This window comes from Oxyura jamaicensis, chromosome 1 (assembly GCF_011077185.1).
Source record: "Oxyura jamaicensis isolate SHBP4307 breed ruddy duck chromosome 1, BPBGC_Ojam_1.0, whole genome shotgun sequence".
Classification (NCBI taxonomy): domain Eukaryota; kingdom Metazoa; phylum Chordata; class Aves; order Anseriformes; family Anatidae; genus Oxyura; species Oxyura jamaicensis.
Window position 1 is genome coordinate 28,787,405 of NC_048893.1, and position 17,939 is coordinate 28,805,343.

The following is a 17,939-nucleotide window of genomic DNA, read 5'->3' on the forward strand; positions in this document are numbered from 1 at the left end:
AGAGTATTGTAGTGGTATCCGGATAGCATAAATGAAGTTAATATAGTAATATATCTTCAGACTTGTAGCTTGTCATACGTCCAGTGGAGCATGGCTCTGAAGAAAGATGAAGATCCATGAAGTATAAAGCAAAATATATCAGTGAGATTTTTCTACATATTTTATGCCCCTTTAAAATATTTTTTCTTACAGTTATCACTAGAAGCAGACTGAGTTCTGTTGGCTTTGAAAATGTAAACACTGAGCAAAATCCTACAGAGCATGAATATTTAACTTTTGAACATAAAATTTATAAATATAAAGAATGTAATTTATGTGTAATCAAAGGAAAATTGAATGGTTGGATTAATACACATTCCTAATGATGACATTCTTAGGCAAGCCTTTGAGATATTTATACAGATACTTACAAAATTGATAATCCACTAATTTTATCATTTTCTAGTTCTTTTTGTAGCTGATGTTTAGGAAGAAAACTGTTTTTCTCTATCTCTTTAATGCAATTAGAAAGGAATATGTACCTTATATTAAATGGCTTGTCATTTTGGCAAATTTAGTCTAATTACTGGCTTGCTTATTTTGGCTTCAATAACTTCAGTTCCAGGGAATAATGAAAACAGAAAATTGTCTTTAGAGTGATAAGAATATAAGAAAAAACAGTCAATACTAGCAGTTGCTTTTTCATCTGTAGTTCTGCAAGAATCTGAAATTTGCTATTAAGTTGTAGATTGTCTTCGTATCCCAAATGATCATAAAGACTGGAGTCGTAGCATTCTGAAATGTCAAATGTGTCATCTCTTCAGGTTTTTGGTATCTACTTACTTTTCCTGGGGAAAAATATCCTACTATGAGTGTACATTGTATTCCAAGTGATATAATTCAAAAGCTTCTCTGTTTTTATATATTAAGTATTGTACATTAGCTGCTGCATTTACTTCAGAATATAGAATATACACTAACTGTTACCAGACTTTGTCTCAGAAGGTTGCTGTATGATACACATTTATGCCCTTTTTCCCTTTGGCTTTTGTATTAAAATTCACAGTGACATTGTTTACAAACTGTAAGATGAGATCAATGCTTCATTGACATTGATAAATAACTTCTGAGATGTTGTTGGTATCGATAGACAGAATTACAAAAGTCAAGTGTCAAGGATTTGGATTTTAGATTTCCTTTGCAGGCTCAGGAGGATTGGATATGTTGATCAAATAGGCATTTCATATCAGCTCAGAAGAAGGTGTTGGACAGTGTTGAGTATTGAAGAACATTTGGCAAATGTTTGTGGCTTCTGTGTTATGTACATTTTAAGACATTTAATATTTTAACACGTAAGTATATCAAAAAAGTGAACAGACAATGTGTGAGGTAAACATACAGAAACATTCTGCTGTTTTGAGGATTAATAATATGTTTTTTTGTGGAAATGGCCCAATTTATACTGAAATGCAAAGCTATGTTGATGGAAATAGTAAAAATATACTCTGTTCCTTTGTTCTGGGAAATGAGATGAACTTGGGGCTTGCAGAAAAATAGAGATTTGCATTGGACAGCTAATGCCTATAACTTGCTCTTAATTTAGTCATCAGAAGGCAAGGTGATGTGCCTATATGGAGTACTCTCCCATTTACTAAAGGTCTCTCAGTAGAAATCATTCAATGCCAAATGCACAGATGTAATTTACCATATAGGCAGAGGAGAGGACTTGGAGGAGGAGGGGGAGCACTTTTTGAGTCCTGTTCCTGATGCACTTTCTTAGGCACATGTTCCATTGACTTCTGCAATTGTAATTGGATTGCACATAACAAATATATTTGTATGGCAAATACAAAATATAAGCTACTACTAATTGAAATGTCATTGGAACTCTTACCTGAGTAACATAGACATTGAGGTTCAATAAATTGCTCCTGCAGATATCTAAGCTCAGCATTTAAATTCTATTATGATGTCTAGGACTTCTGCACGGTAGAGGTACTGGGAAAGTATTTTGGGGGAGCATGACTATATAACTGACCTGCTTTTCTGCTGCACCCTGGACATTTGCTGTTGGTCACTGTGAATGATAGGATGTAGACAGAGATGGGCTTTTCGTGTGTAAAATACTAGGTATCTGAGATGCCATACCAGTAAAAGTATGTAAATTACTACATTTTTTTGTGTACATAAAACCAAGATCAGTTAGTACTTCAGCTTCTATGGGATTCTTGAGCCCAAAACAAGGGCATTAGTGGACATTTTCACATCATGTATTAATTAGACTGGGCTTTCTGCAAAAGGCGTCAAAAAGATGGGAGATCCAGGTTGAAATTCTTCTTTATGATTTAATCTGATGTCTTTTCTGTTTCTGGCGAATGCTTCAGCTAATAAGACACCAGCTCAAGCTCATGTAGTGTTCTAGCATTAATCTCTCTTATTTCTCCAGTTGAAGTGCTTCTGCCTTGTATAAAATATTCACTGGGGTTGAGTGCCTTGAATAGCAGATTGTAGAATAATTTTCACTCTCTCCAAGCCTACAGAGTCATCATTCCAAAATACGTTGTTTCACTTCAGAATGATTTTTGGTTTAAATAGTGTTATATTTGTGTATTATTTTATATGAAAATGATTTGCAATTGACTTCATTCAAGGTATAGAATAAAAGAATATTTCTAGAGTAGTATGGGCATCCATGGTGGCTTGTGGGACACTATACAAAAAAAAAAAAAAAAAAAAAAAAGAAGCAGTGAAAGACACAGGAAAAACAGTGTAGGATGGTTTGGGTGGCAAAGCATTTGCTTTGGTCTTTTTGTTTCTAATAGTATTATTTCATGAATCTTCAATATACAATATTGACAAAAATGTTAAGAAAGCATGACTTACTGATGTTCAGTTTTCTGGTCCCATTTGAAGAGATCAAAACCCAAAATGAAGTTAGGCAGTATGACTTAGCTTATGTCAACTGGTTGTATTGATTGCGTGAGTCTGTGTTTCTATGTGTATGTAATTAATTTCTAACCTTGAGATGCGTACAAACTATTTTGAACTGAGAAGTGAGCTACAGTTTACTGTAATAAAATAAACCTCATGTAAACTGCTATCTTGCACTCAAGACTATAAATTGTAATTGAAGTTCAATTTCCTTGAAGAATGCAGCCTCATAGAGATAAATGTTTATATTGGAAAATAAGCATTTAACTTTGTGATACTTTGAACTTTGGGAACATGTTGATTCCCTTTCTTCATTAATATACTGATAACAGTAAATAAAGATTAAATTGAAATACTCTTACTAACTGCGACTTTCAGAAATTTTATTAATGCCTTCCAGTGCTTAAAAGCTCAGTGCTTTGTACCATCTGGAGCTTTATGCAAAAGTTTTGCATTTCAAATATCCAGTTTTAAAGGTACCACTAAGGAGGACAAAGAGAACCTGAAGGTCATTTGTTCTGTTCCTTGGAATAGTATTTAAGGTATCTGAGATTACATACAGAGGCTTCCTGTGCAGAAGTGGATTTTTTTTTTTTTCTAAACAAACAAAATAATTCAAATACTGCAGTTATGTAAGCATAATCTGTTAAATAAAAACACTATTTTTATTATAGCTCTTTTTAGTGGATTTTGATGGTGATTCAGTGTATTTGCTGTGATGCAACTGATTCTTAAAACTTGTGCTGACTATGATGCACGACGGACAAGCCTGTAGAGATGAGGCTCAGCAGCAAACTACCACCCGCTAGCTGAGCTGTGGGATTAGTGTTTTCACACAAGCAGCAACAGGAGCTATGCACGGTAGTTTTAGGGTCTTTGATGTAAAAGTATTTACTTGAGTGCACTGAAAAATTATTATTAGCAGTCTGATTGTACACGTATTTCTTCTTTATGATAAAATGTTATGGTTTGCTTCTTAGTGTTTGCAATTGAAAAGCTCAAATAGCTTCTGCATCTAAAATGTTACTATTGCTTATTAGTAATAATAATTATTCAATATTTTATTATTGGTTTTCTGTGCTATAACTTCTATGATAAAGTATTTAATTTTTTGTCAAGAGACTCTTTAATTTCTTCTGGAAGTTCATCCCTGTTACATTCAATCCATAGTTATGGTCTTATTAAAAACAGTGTGTCTCTTGCTTGTAAGGTATTACCTCTTGCTTTTAGGAAGACACGCCCTGGATTCTTTGGTAAGTGCGACTTTTTGCAACCTAATTATCTCTTGTGTAGACAATGATTGGTATGTCTTAATTAGGTTTGTTTCCTTTACTGCTATTGACAGCTGGAGCCTTGGTTTACAAGAGGGTGTCACCATTATTTGAGCTGGAAAAGACATTCAGTGAATGAATAAACTGAGCAATGTTTCTCATCACTGGAGCAACAGACAGCTAAAAACCAAGTCAGAGTGGGCAGAAAGGAAAAGAAACACGTCAGGTTTTGGCAATCTTTCTTTTCCACTTCAGCAGTTAGAGAGACAGTGATAAAAACTAAAAATGCAGCAGCTACACTGCAATGTGCCCTGCTGGCAATAAGGCAAACAGTTCACTTCACAAGGACCAATTTAGAGGTGGCAAGCATTTTGAAAACACAGCTGTTCATACAAAGCTACCTTTCAAAAACATCAACTGAAAGAGCCACTTCTCGGTTCTTGTCATTATAACCACTTTGAGTGTTTCTGTGGACAGAAATCCTGGAAATGTCAACTAACCAAAAACTGGGGATGAGATTTAATTCCTCACTTGACTGTGGTTGCAGCACATAGTTTTTGTTTATTATATATATATACATATATATACACACACATATATTTATATATTAAGTAAGAGTCATGGAGTTATACAGGCTCAATTTGAAAATTTAGTATTTTTGTGACACTTTTTGTGATGTTTCTTCTTCCTTGCTTGTTGAATGATTAAAATAGAAAAGGTGTTTTTCTTGGGGCTTTTTTATTACAATACTATTAATTAAAAAAAAAAAAAAAGGCAACAACTTATTTATTTGAAATAGTTCAAGAATTGGTACTTTTTTTCCCTATATAACTAGGATGTTTTTGCTGAAATAAGTGTGGACTTTGTGACTGATAGGTTAAAGCATAAAAAGATAATATAGTAGATTTTCATAAGAGAACCTGGAATAAGATATTTCTGGAAGTATGCTCTACTAGACAGTCTGATACAATTGCTGGAAATTATATAGGCTTTGTAAAAATGGATGGAATTTCTGCTGGAAGGAATATGGAGTCTTGCTTTCATTCCACTCTCCACAGCAAGGAGTTTCATACAGAATCCTGTTTCTCTTTACAAATTAACAAGTGCAAATTAACAGTTAACTTTAATACACTACACTCTTGCTGTTTTATGTTGTAATATATGGCTAAGATACAGTTTCACATTGAAATGCAAATGTGAATGGGTGTTTCTGAGAATCTCAGTTTTGAGGTGTTCAGTCTGGGTGGCTGACAGTATCAGATGATAGTTGGATTTTTAGAATCTTAGGTTGAAAAATTCAAAAGTGAGTATCTAAAATTCGTGGACATGTTTGAAAAAATTGACTAGGGATTACTGTTGGGATGTTGTTTTAATTATGAAAATCTATTTTATTTTCTTCTACTAATGGATTTTTAGAAATTCAGGCTTGCCCTGTATAGCAAGATGCAAAGGAAATGGCAAAGCTACTTGTATTTAACCCTAGAAGCAATTTGCAGTGTCTGAATATTTATTTCAGTGCATGTGTTTATATTTATTTTGTGAACTTGTTACACTTTCCATTTTCTTTCCATTTTTGGAATAAATTTTCCTGAGGAAAGCCAAAAGCATAAGATGATTAATATGTCTGTAAAACAGAACAATTTCTCACACCATAGACACTACAAGATAAGAATGGCATGATTTTATATGTCATTAAACATTCTTTGTACTCATGGGCATTATGGGCTTTGAGTGTACTTTAATGTAAAAATAAGAATAAATTCAGAGAAACACTATGATCAGATAGATCCACATGAGATTTACCCTTCTTCCTTCATTAAATGAGTTTGGTCTACTATCCTTGTGCTCTTGTTTACTCTATCTTGAAACAATTTCACAGGTATCAGAGGAATTATCACCATATACAATTCATTAAGAACTTACTGTAGTTTTATTTCTTGTATCAGTTAAAAACTACATTACACAAACTTTGTGGTATTATAAAGCACAAAGCTTTGAAAATAGATTTAAAATAGATATACTGAAAGTATGAACAAGAAAGTAAAATGGAAGCCAATAGAATATTAATACATGATATGTGATAATTTATTACACCTTTTTGTTTTAAAATAACTTTTAAATGAACAGTTGGTAAAACCTTTTAAAAATTTGAGAGTGGAACAGATATTGCACTTATTTCCTAATGTATTTAAAACTGGATTAGCATGATTGACCATGGAATGGCAGATAACTGTGGGACCACCTGCATGTGAAACAAGGCATTTATCAATCATAATCACAGTGCTCAATAGAAATAATATATAATTTTGTTACTATTCTAAATTTGGCAGCGGTTGCAGCAGCAGCATTGTGCATTGGAGCCATAGTGGTGGATGAGGACAACTGTCCCGTGTGCTAACTCGCTGCAGAACAAAATTGTGATCTTTATGCCATGTAGCTTACAATTCAAATACAGAAAAAGTGACAACAGATGATAGGACAAGAAAGAAAGAAGTCATCATGACAATCTCGGAACATACCAGGTTTTATTTTTTTTCCTTTAACCATGGCATAGTAATTTTCATGATCTTGGATTAGTTTTCCAGGCTTTTCTTTTAAATTTTCAGTCTGTAAAACTGAAACTTCCTCTTTCATGCGCTTTTGACTCATTTAATTGCACACTCCCTAACCATGAAGTAAATCTGACTGTTTCACAAGTGGCATGGCAAAAGAGGATGAAAAGTTTGTGCAATGATACTGGGTAAAGGAAATGATCATTTAATCAATTACTTACTTTTTTTTTTGACTACTACTCCTAACCTGAAATGTACAAAGTAATATGTAGGTATTTCTTTCTGAGTGAGCCGAGATACTAGAAAATTATATTTACATGACAAGATGATGAATTTCAATTGAAGTTGTGCACTTCTTTTCCATTTTTGTTATAATGTATCATCTATGTTATGATTCCTTGTATAGCATTCTAAATCCTCTTGCAATAATTTCAATGTTTGTCAGTTAGACTATATCTAATAACTTTATAGACTTGGATTAACTGTAAAATAAGCCTCAAAGTAATCAGATTTATTTCTTCTTCAAAAATCAGATATTGAATGTATAATTCTGATGTTTTTTCTATTTTTTTTTCATTGCTACAATTACTTGTTTTGATTTCTAAAATAAAACTACATATCTATTTCCTAGTTGTCAGAGAGAACAGTAAAAAGATTGAAAGTAACTTTTCAAAGTACTTAAATCTTTTGTATCCTTGTCATAGTTCCTACCCTCAGAAGTGTTTCTCTGTGTAAGTGGGTTATCTATTGTTGCCATTACCAGGCAATTATGTTAAAAAAAATTATTGCCGTAAGTTTGGGAAAGTAATGTGTTAGTTTAATTCAGATTCATCCATATACGTTCAACTTCTTTTTGACAGTTGTCATGTTAGTAGCGGCAAAGCACATTTTGGCAGTTACCTAGGCACATAGTTGGCAAGGGAATGATCACGTTCTGGATGTGGGTGAATGTACCCAGTTACCAGATGCTCCAAGCAGATGGCCAGAACTAAAGATGAGTTAGACCAGTTTTGGCTGGATTTTCTAGAAAGCTACCACACCAGTTCTGGGGGCCTATAATACATACGACTAGTACAGAATCCTAGCCAAAATCAAGCAGAGCTATTGGCAAAGTCTGCATTTTGTATTTTTATTTTGTGGTTCTTACAATGTAAATGTTAAACATGCCTACAACATAGAAGCAGGTGTGCTCAGGTAGTTGGAGTATAGGCAAAGAAAGATAGTGGCGGTACTTATCACATAATATTTTCCTTGTGAATTTATTATGATTTTTTTTTAAATTTATAATGGGAAAAAAAGGTCACTGTAATAAAATTAGCATAATAGTACAGAAGATAATTTTAGGAGCTGTAATTTCTGTTGTATAATTTTTCAATAACAAAGATTTAGGTTTGAAAGATCTGAATTAATTTAAACCATCAATCTTTAGCAGCAGACTCCAAATGTTTAGTGTTTTCACCTTTTAGTTATTTCTATATTTATAATTTGTTTTGAGATATCATCATGTCAAGGTAAATGTCCCTATACCAAAAAAAATGAACACCCAACAACAAAACAAACCAAGACGAACAAACAAACAAACAAAAAACCCACAGTGCACACTAGATGTGGTTTTAAACTACAGTAATCTAAGGATATAAAAGGGTCTAGTGAATACAATTTTATCAGGAACATCCTGATATAGTCTCAGCCTGTATTTGATGTATACAGCATGGAATATGGTTTAAGAATCACAAAGGGGAAAAAAAAAATATGGCTTGTCATAGCAATTAGTGGAAAGTCTTCAGTAAAATGTATATTAATATATTTGAGGTGCCAATAGTGGATGAGATGATCTTTTCTATATGTTGAATCTTCCCAGCAATTTAGGCTGAATTGCTTTAACTTTATAATTGTGAATATATGGGGTGATTACTTTTATCCTGAGCCACCTGTGGAATCAGATTCACAATGTATTGGTCAACAAAAGAGGAGATATATATATATATATATAATATATATATATTTAAATATTCTTCAGGCAGTGTAGAGATCTGGACTGATGGAAAAAAACAATTTCAGGATGCAAAAACTGAGAAGGTGTAAAACAGAATATTCTTTGTAAGGATTAGGAAATAATCCTTACAATCCTATTTTCTGCTGTGTTTTACATTCGTTGGAGTGATTTATGCATACTCATAAATTACCTCACAAAGATAGTCATTTCTGATTGCAGAAAGTATTTTGATTTGTGTTTAGTTTTAATTACAGTTTTTGCTCAGTTGAGCATCTCGTTGCTAATATTTCATGTAAAGTTTTTTTACATGATTTACAAAACTAATATTATTTTCAGACCTGAAATTATTGCTTTTTTGTATTTATGACCCATTTGTAAGCTCTAATCTACACTATAAGATTATCATGGTTTATTTCTTATTTCCCCAGAAATGAATACATTTAAATGTAGATCTTATTTTCTTTTTATGATTTGTTTTTCAATATAGGACCAGAAGAAAAAGGATAAATACAAGATAAATAAATAGAAACACTTAAGCTAAATACAGTATCCCTTCTTGTATGTATAGCACTACAGCTCAATAATCATATACTTCTAGGAACACTAACTGTATCTTCTTTCAATTTTTTTCTTCATTTCAGGTTGTTAAGATAATTTTTGTCCAAGTTTGCAAACTTATTGATTCCCTTGTACTTCTCCAGCATGTGTAGATTCAGAGGCACCCTTCCCATCTCATTTTTCCCCAGTATATAGTCCTTCTATCTTTTCCCATTAATTTAAAGGATTTTTTTTTTGTATACCTGAGTTTTTTAAAGTCATTCATGTAATCTGCAATATTTAAAGCCACACATGTTGCTGTGTTTCAGAAAAGAAAAGTACACATACACCATGGAAAAACTTAAAGCAAAGAACATGTTATCATGGAACGGGTTGATTTATCTCTTACTTGGTCCTTCCTTGGCCACTGAAACCAGGCAGAAAGTATCTCAAAAGTAGTTAATCCATTATCTCAAAAGAAGAGGTGCGGGTGGCAAGGTGATGCTCTAAAATTGTAACGTAAGTCTGCTTTCTTGCAGTAGTGTGTAATAATAGGTAATACAGGTATTTGTGAAGGCCAGTAACAGACCTACTTGTTTGCATTACCTGATGCAGTACAAGGCCAATACCAATAAATGTGCATTGGGGATTAAGTTGTTTAACCATAGTTTAAACTGATAAACAAGAATAATTTAGCTTTGCTGTGTGGCTTTTTCTGCCAGTTCTTATAAATGTGAACTGAATATGTAATATAAGTTCTCTTGCAGGATAATTATCCTTCCTTCAGGCAACAGGTGTCACCTTATTTAGTATTATAATGATGGAAGATATAAACCACCTGTCTTTCTCCTTGCAAATGACTCTGTGTCCTCTGTTAATGAGCATGGAAATGTCACCTTAAATTGCTTTAATGTTCTCAATCCTAAGAAAACCAAGCATGGAAATAATTTGAAGTTCAAAATCCACACCAGTTGTTAAGTTTTCCTTAGTATGCTTTAAATTGTCCTTACTATGATATCCTATTCTTACGTGGACAGTGCTGATTTCGAAAGTAAGTCTAGATTTGACTTTTATAATTTGGAACACAGAGTACAGAGCAGTGTGAGCAGTCTAACTTCTTTATTTTCAGACCTTATGTCTGGCTCAATTTTCAGTACCGATTATCAAGAATCATCATGAATTCCTGAAATTCCAGTTCTGAATCTCCAGTGCCATCTGGTAACTTTAAACTGGTAAAGGTTGAGATTATTCTGGAATCAAATGAATGGGTAAAGCAACACATCTGAATGGCTGAGAACTTGAAAAGTCCTGAAAGCATTTCCCTCAAAGTGACAGAATGTTCTTTTCTGTCTCCTGTCATCCATGAGACAGAAGAGATAATGTGAGCTAAAGAAGGAATCCAGGAAACATTTGAAAGTTACAGAAGTAATAAATAGAAAGTTATAGCAAATATGAGGTGAAATAGCTTTGTTTGGCAGTCCTTCAGGAACAGGCTTTTAGGGTTGATCAAGACTTGCATTACAAGCAGTAAGGAAAATACTCTGAAGGCTGTAAAAATGTTTGGCTTGAAAACTGGGTTTCAGTTTCATTGGTTAATAAAGGTCTTTCTTGGAACAAAACAATGAAAAATTATTGAGATGAGCTCTCTTTACAGTCAGGATGCCTAATTCCTTTTAATGTCCTTGTGGTTTATGCAGCCATATGGCCATAGAAAACTGATTTTCACTAGCCTAAACTTTTAATGAAAGGTGCAGAATCTACTCTAGGTAGGGGCATAGATACCTAGTTACAAAAATCTATCATTACCCTGAAAGAAAACTAGAAGACTGCAGTTTCATATTGATGAAGATAAAGTGAAACTTGGTTTTTGGTTACTGTCAGGTAGGGATCTGTGCCCGGCCAAAAAGATTTCACAGCAGGTTGAGCAGGTTGTATTAACAGTAGTTTGGTCTGTTATCATTTTTATTTATTTATTTATTTTGTCAAGAGAATCCCTGTTTTGAATATTTTTTGAATCTATCTCCATCAGGACTGTGTGTGCTTTATCATAGCTATAATAAATAAGACTATAATAAATAAGAAAGTATTTAGGATATTTTGGATATAAGCAATTCTTACTTGATATTTGCAGATCAAAATATTAACTATTACTTAAGCTTGGCTAATAAGCATTTTTTTTTTTTTTTTAGGATGAATAATATTATTATAATGCTGTGTACTTGCCAAAATGATAACCTAGGAAATGCTTAGTTGAAGAAGTCTTGATGTTTCCCTTTGTTCCTCTTACTGGTTTTCCTTGCTAGCTCCTGGGTTTTATTAATTTCAGGCACTGCTATAAGACTTTGTGACTGTGTGTCAGAGAAGAAAGAATTACATTCTGTTCAAGCAGAAAGGCTCCTGATGATGTCCCCAAATACTTTTTCCCTATATGTGGAATCAATTTGAGAGCTGTTCAGAGAAGAGAGGCAACATGTCTCTTCTCTGAAGTAGTTTACAGAACACGCAGTCCTACCGCAACCCACTAATTCTTTTTCAAATTGAAAGGTTTGTTTTATTTTTCTTTCCTTTGTAGATAAAACAGTAGATTGTGTACAAATGTGATCCTTGAAAAATAAACCTGTATATTCTAATGAAAAGTATTTCTGCTTAATTTGCTCAACTGTGAAATACCATATATTTCAAGCAGTTTCTAAGGTTTGACATGATTAGCCTTCATTAGTTTGGTAATTAGCTTAAGCAGATTGTTTTGGAACAGGCTCATTCCTGCTACTGAGTCAATCATATTTTGTTACAAAAGTTCACTCTAGAAGTATTTTTCACCACAATTTTAATTGCTTTTTTTTTTTTTTTTTTTTTTTAAAAAGATAGTTAAGAAGCATGAAACTGCAAATTTGTTTCACTGAGAAAAATCCTTCATTCCAGAAGCTGCACATACTAGTTTGATATTTAAAGTTTGTGTTCTGCTTCCATTCTGCATGTTGTAGAACGAATGTTGCAGGGTTAGATGGATTGTATAGATAGGTATCAGAGAAATGTAGGTAATTACCAGGAAACATCCTTCCACTGTAACAGTTGTTGTAGTACAATCTTTATTAAATATCCTTTGTTATGTTCAAAATTATTATCATCAGATTTTCTGTCTGATGTGACAATACTAATGGGAGAACTGACAATGCCTGAAATACCACATTTCTTCATAAAATAGATGTCAGATAAAGTCGAAGAGATTGGCCATAGGAAAGGAGGATCCATATACAGTGTTCAGAAGTTAGGACATGTTAGAATCCAGGTAAAGTTAATTATGGTCTCATTTAATTTTGTAACTGGAAAATATTCAGAATAGTTATTGATGAGAAATCAATTTAAGGTAGCTCCATCCATATCTCCCAGCCTTGCACATACTGATTTGGGAGATGCTGATATGTAGCCTTCACAGTCTTCTTGTCAGTCAGTTTCAGAGTTTAAAAGAATTGTATTTGGTAAGAAGAGTTGTCGAACTCTTCATCATGGCTATGACTGTTTTATTGTTTTGTTTCAGTTTGGTCATCTTAGATGCTACTTAGCTTTGTAAAATAGCTTTGGAATTATAAGGAATTTGTTAATTTTCTTCTTAATACCTAAGATTCTGAGCTCAAACGCACAATTTAATCTGGTAATATAGTACCAAAATAAAGCTTTGTTTAGTTATGAAAACTATAGGTGCAAACAGTCATAACTCAGCTTTTCTCTGCTAGAGGCAGAGAGGAGAGTAAGATGAGGGGAAAAGAGAATATCTTTTTTGTTTGTTTGTTTTTGTTTTTCTGTCTGGTTTTGTCATTCTCTTGCTCACCATCTTTGGAAGTTAACTGAGTTGGAAGTAAAAATGAATAGATTTTAACTTAATTCTACTTCTGCTCTGCTCTACTAGATGAATAGCAGCACTTAACTGAAAAACAAACAAACAAAAAAAACATTTATTTTATATATCCTTTGAGGACTCTCTTTTCTTCTCAATCTGAGGGCTTGTTTTGCTCAGGCTGAAGCTATCTGTATAATGGATGTTCGGAGACCCATGTGGCAAGATTAGACTTCTCAATCCTTTTTATGCCCAAAAGAGGCAAGTGAAAACAGCAATTATCATGCCATCAGCCTCCTACCAGACCTCAGCTTTCATCACGCATAATTTGAAAGATCTCAAATTCTAGTCTAAGCTCCATGTTTCTCTGGGCTATCAGTGTTTCCTACTTTCTGCAGTGTGCTGTCATGTGTTCACTTACCAGTTCTGGATAATGGATTTTAACAGCAAATGATTAATTGATAAATTTGACCACTCCATTCAAAAATCACATGAAAACAGGTTATGACTTCTAAATAATTTTTGTAATACTTTTTGCGTATAAGAAATTTGAATTAATACAATAATTCAGATTTACTGTTTGATATTCTGAGTTTACTGTTTAAGCTGTGTAACTTTAATCTGTGTAATGCTTTCAGTTGGAGTTAGTCTGTAAACTCACTTTTCCAAAATTTATTTCTTATAAACTGCGTTGAATCCAAACCACAATTTTCTGTGCAGTTGAAGGATTGCAGTAATAGACCCCAAATTTATTTTGAACAGCTTTTTGTGTGATTATGATTTTATTTGTAGAAACAAGTTTGAGAAGAAAAAAAAAAGTGAATGTATTTGTGAATAAATATATTTATTATAAATTTATTTTTATAAATAATTATATGTATGAAAATATGTGAATATTGTTCTAAGATATGATGCAGAAAGTCTCAGACACCTTGCATTATTTCCTCCCATGTTTAACTCCCTATGTTATAGACATAGGTTCCAAAAATGCTACAAATACCTGTAAACTGTCTCCTGATTTTTTTACAGACAAGGAACTTTCAGAGCGGTCCAGTGCACAGTGTTTTTTTTGTTGTTGTTTGTTTGTTTGTTTTTTCTGCTGAGAGGTGCTTTTTATGCCACTCAGAAAAGTCTATTATTTCCTAAGGGCTCAATTGTGTCTGGTTAGGCATAGATTACAGAATAAAGAGGTGATGAGCTGCCTTTTCTAAGATAACCACATAGGACATAGAGTGAGTGTTTCTGAGATTAGACTTGTACAGAGTCATGCAAAACTTTTCTGAGATAACCACATTGGCCTAGAATACCACTGGAGGTTAGTCTTGCACAGAGTTGTAAACAACTTTTCCTATCTTCTTGCAGTGGTTCATCAATGCTGTATCATTGGTGGATCAAATTCCCTATCTGAGGACAGGAACTGAAGTTTGGGGTTCTCAAATCTTTGTTTCCATGATACAAGAAGCAAAAATCACAAGGCACTGTTTTTCATATAAGCAATAAGATTTTGACTGACAGTTCTAATCACAATCAGGTTAAGTTAGTGTCAGATTGCTTCCATTGTTATAAATAAAAATGAAATATTATTAAACCAAAACATACCATAATAAAGAAGCTACAGTTTAAGATACCAGAACAGGATGTTTCATTGATAAGAATAGAAGAGTATTGCACAGATAAATCCTCTGGAACGGTCATTATACACACCAAATTATTGCTCACTCACTTTTTAATAGCATGTCTATGGCCTTGAGATTTAATCAGAGCAAGAATGGCATTTATTGAATCTCATTCAATAAGTCACCAATTAGAATTATTTTTAAGGCCAGTAAAATGCAAAATGCTTGTTATTTTTCTTTTATTACTTTACATGCTTTTGTTTTCCCTTGAAAACATATTTGGAAACTTTAACCATAAAGTGTTGTTCCCCTGCATTTCATATATTTATTTTATCTGTTTAGCTATCTGTACAAATACAAGAGAAAACGTAGGCAGGATTTTGTTTAAAAATAAGGAGAACAATTTCTAGATGTATATATTGATACCACTAAAAAGAGTATTAGTTTCTACTGAAAGAGTACTTGGATCAGATATTAAGTTTATATAAGAAATTAAGTAAGTAATATATGAAGAGTTTGAACTGACTTGAAAGTGTTTGTGCAGATAGAATGCACAACATACAACCTGTGTGCTGTCATGGATGGCTTTACATATCTATACCAAGTGTGTCCAAATGTAATAAAATCTTTACAATTTCTCATCAATTGATGGAGGATTTGATACACTCAAATAGAAATTTTCTAGTAGTTTTACTTGTTTAATAGAGATGTAGATTATGGTTTATTGGTATTTACATCCTTGGTAATTGTTTTGCTTCTCAATATAAAGAACTAGGCTGCATACATGCATAACATATTAGAAATGCCATTAAGCAAATGAATGTGAATTAATGTTTTGCCTCTTTATGCTATGCAAAACACAAATTTTCCCCAATTAATTTACAATTGATTGCTCTATATTGTGCCCTAAGGGAATGGAAAAAAAAGTCTGTTTCTGTGTTCCCTACTATTCTGTTTCTGTAGTTTGATTAAACTAATCATCAAAAGAATAAATTATTTACACATTACTAAAGGTAAATGATTTTAGTTGTAAGAATCTAATCACTTCTATGCATGTGTATTCCGGACTAGCATAACATTGCACCTGAATTTATTGTGTTTATTTATCTGTGATATATTTTTAAAGCACGATTCCAAAGGCAGGCATGTGTTTTCAGCATTTGGACTGCCCAGTATATGTAGGTATACGTGGTCTGTATGAAACAAATATGTTGATCTTTGTCCAATTCACCAACATAAGCTTTCATTAATGTCTGAAGTACCTTTAGCTTGCATTCTTGCCAAAGCATAAATACATATTTAGCCTCTGTTAGTTTACCTTCTCAATCTAAGAGTCTCCTGTGCTGCTCAATCTGTTCAGAACTTCTGACCCATTCATGACTGCTGCAACAGTTTTCTTGTCAATCTAATACCAAAATTCAGTTTTAGTCACTGCCTTCCTTCCTATGTTTTACAAAATCTTCTGGGAAAAATATAACTGGGCTTCTTTATACTTTTTTTTTTGTTCCTCAGCTTCTAAGGTGCATGCTGATATAGAAGAAATCAGAAGAGACAAGTAAAATAGGCAGAGCAGTGTTTGCTTGTTAGAACTTGTGAGAATAGCCCTCAGGAAGAATATTCAAACATACAAATGCTTATTTAAATCCAAAGTTCTTAATTTTTGATTATTCTGTTTCAAGTACAAATTTAGAAATACTTTTTTTTTTTAATCTGAATTGGCACAGTCATGTATTTTGGATAATGAATCAAGATTTAAGCAAGTATTTTCCTGTATTTTATCCCGAAGTTCCATCTAGACAAAAAATGGACTGGGAGTTGGGGAAAAAAGCTTAAGATTACTGGCTTGACTTATGGAACTGAGGCAGAACTCATAGTTTATATTGACTGCACAGAAAAAGGCCTGTGTCCAGGACCTGAGCTGTAGACCTCAGGTGGCCTCTTTCCAGCCTTCAAAATGCAGAAGAATGACAGAATTCTCCTTAATGTGTGCTCATTAATGGCTGGCTTCCGATGGCTCCCTTTTTAGCATGCTGGTAGTTTGGTATTATTATTCTGAGGCACCTCTTCATAAATTATATAGCACCTAGGCAGGTAACAGAGTTCACTTCATTTAGGCGGGGAGGGCAGATAATTAACGATTACCTGTGAAATGTTTTAATTTTTACTTTGAACTGAACCTTAACCCCTGACAGGTGATGGGAGTTGGAGATCTACCTTCTGATTATGCTTTGGAGGATGGCATCTCCTACATCATTAGATAGGTTTTGAAAGTTTTACTCATTTGGTATATGGCATAGAAATATACTAGAGCTGTAATAAAAAGAGAATGTGGAGAACAGCTGCCAGATTGGGCAGAATATGAATCCTTCCTCACACAATGCTTAATCTTTGCTTCCCATTTACACATAAAGCAATAAAGAAAATGAGACTGCAAAAAAGATAAATGCAAAACATATAGCTTTTCTTTCTTTGATATGCCTTCTTGAAACTTTGGGGAAAACTGTGTGCGTGTTGTGACGCTGAGTTCCCAGTTCTCTGTGGCGTTGAGACATCCTGATAAAAGTGAACAGTAATATTCTTTTATAGACTACTCTGTATCTCAGAAATAAAATGAGTAACATGTGGCAGTTGCCAGGGTAACATTTTTTTTTTTTCATTATGTAGAAAAAAGTCCAAGAATAAAACACGTGTAAAATGGCAGTGTGGAAAACAGTATCATATCCAGGCTCATATACTCTATTTGCTTTTTATGGTTTTCCTCCATAGTATTTACATAACAATGAATTAGATCTGTTTCAGCTTTTACCTTAAATCTCTCTGTACTTCCGTATTTTGCCTTGCTCAGGAAGTAATTTAAGTATTCAGCTTAAACTGTTTTTGCCCTGTCAAACTATCTATACTTACTGTCAATAAGATGTAGCTGGGAGTAGTGTAAGTGATGATGATGTTCTCTGGGTGTGATTACCAGGTCGTGTAAGAAGAAGTGAAATCTAACTTTAAAACTTGTTTCATTCACTTAAATGTGAGTTGTAATCGGTCAAATTCCATTAAGCATCTGTCTTGAATATGAGTATCAGTGAAGAGCCAGAAGGCATATAGAAAGCTGAGATTTTGCTGCTTACAGAGGAGCCTAGTTTAGGGCCTGAACAGAAGTTCTTATTAAGGGGAACTTTTTTGTGCTTGTTTTGAAACATGTTTGGTAATGAATTCTCTGAGTTGCTG

The 17,939-nt window shown here is 33.3% G+C and overlaps 2 protein-coding genes across 3 annotated transcripts in view; one reads left to right on the forward strand and one right to left on the reverse strand.

Moving 5' to 3' along the window:
- Nucleotides 1-17,939, forward strand: part of IMMP2L (inner mitochondrial membrane peptidase subunit 2) — a 436,484-nt gene that overhangs the window by 176,513 nt on the left and 242,032 nt on the right. The window lies entirely within an intron of this gene.
- Nucleotides 1-17,939, reverse strand: part of LRRN3 (leucine rich repeat neuronal 3) — a 34,474-nt gene that overhangs the window by 3,283 nt on the left and 13,252 nt on the right. The gene's annotated exons all lie outside the window — the stretch shown is intronic.